This window comes from Mastomys coucha, unplaced genomic scaffold (genome assembly GCF_008632895.1).
Source record: "Mastomys coucha isolate ucsf_1 unplaced genomic scaffold, UCSF_Mcou_1 pScaffold22, whole genome shotgun sequence".
NCBI lineage: Eukaryota > Metazoa > Chordata > Mammalia > Rodentia > Muridae > Mastomys > Mastomys coucha.
In genome coordinates, this window is record NW_022196905.1 from 119,207,409 (window position 1) to 119,208,719 (window position 1,311).

Consider the following 1,311-nt stretch of genomic DNA (forward strand, 5'->3'; position numbering starts at 1 on the left):
CAGGGTTTCTCTGTGTAGGCTATACTAGAATTCACTTTGTAGACCAGGCTTTCCTGGAACTCAAAGATCTACCTGCCTCTCCCTCCCAAGTACTGGGATTAAAGGCTTTTGAGGCCACTCACCAGCTTGATAGTGAGCTTTTTACTTCTTTGGTAGACATGTGGGGGGGGGCAGAGGACAACATGTAGTATTTTATTCTCTCCTACCACATGGGTCCCAGGAATTGAACTTAGATCATCACACTTGCTAGGAAGTGCCTTTAACCTACCACTCCCCCACCCTTTTAAAGGACATTTTCTTTTTTAGTTTTTAAATTTTACTTTTAGATTTAGGGCACCATCTGCTATGCAGGACGAGCTGTACTGGGCAAGTGAGCTCCCTAGAGATGGCCCACCACCTTGCTCATCGGCAGTGGGTGTGCTCTGGTGAGGTCCAGCCCCAGAGACTTTGTCCAAGGATTGCTTCCTGCTACTGATGTGCTTCCTTATATTTGTCATTAACATACTCCTTCTTCACTTGACTTGGTGTGAGTGGATATAGCCCGGTGTGATTACTCCCTGGGCGATAGCCTACCCTACTGGGTCTATTTCCTGCAGATCAATATGAACTCACGCTGTTTAGAGGAACTAATGACTTTACAAAATTCCTGATTTGATTCAGATAATTTTGTTTTGTTTTGTTTTGTTTTGAGACAGGGTTTCTCTGTGTAGCCTTGGCTGTCCTGGAACTCACTCTGTAGACCAGGCTGGCCTTGAACTCAGAAATCTGCCTGTCTCTGCCTCCCAAGTACGGAGATTAAAGGCGTGTGCCACCACCGCCCCAGGTGGATTTCTGAGTTCGAGGCCAGCCTGGTATACAGAGTGAGTTCCAGGACAGCCAGGGACACACAGAGAAATTCTGTCTCGGGAAAAAAAAAAATAGAATATGCCCCTCCTCACAGAATAGTGAGTAATGGCTGCATAATAAAGAATACAATGAGCTTTCAAAAATTACACTAATTCATTCTAGGTCAGGTCCAAAGATGAAGCCACAGATGTGCACTATGTTAAAGCAAGGCCATGTGAAACTGTTGCTTTGAACTTATAATAATGAGTTTATAGAATGGAAGACTGCTTTGAACTTCCTATTGATACCCTTTTATACTTCCCCTTCTGTTGTAACATTTTATCTATGAAGTAACTTTTTCTTACATAGAGAACCTTTTGTCTAAAAAGCTATAAAGAGCTGAAAGCAATAATAAAGATTGGTACAGCCTTTCTTCTTCACCCAGTGTATGTGTCAGTATTTCCCTTCCCTCCCCTTCCCTCCCCT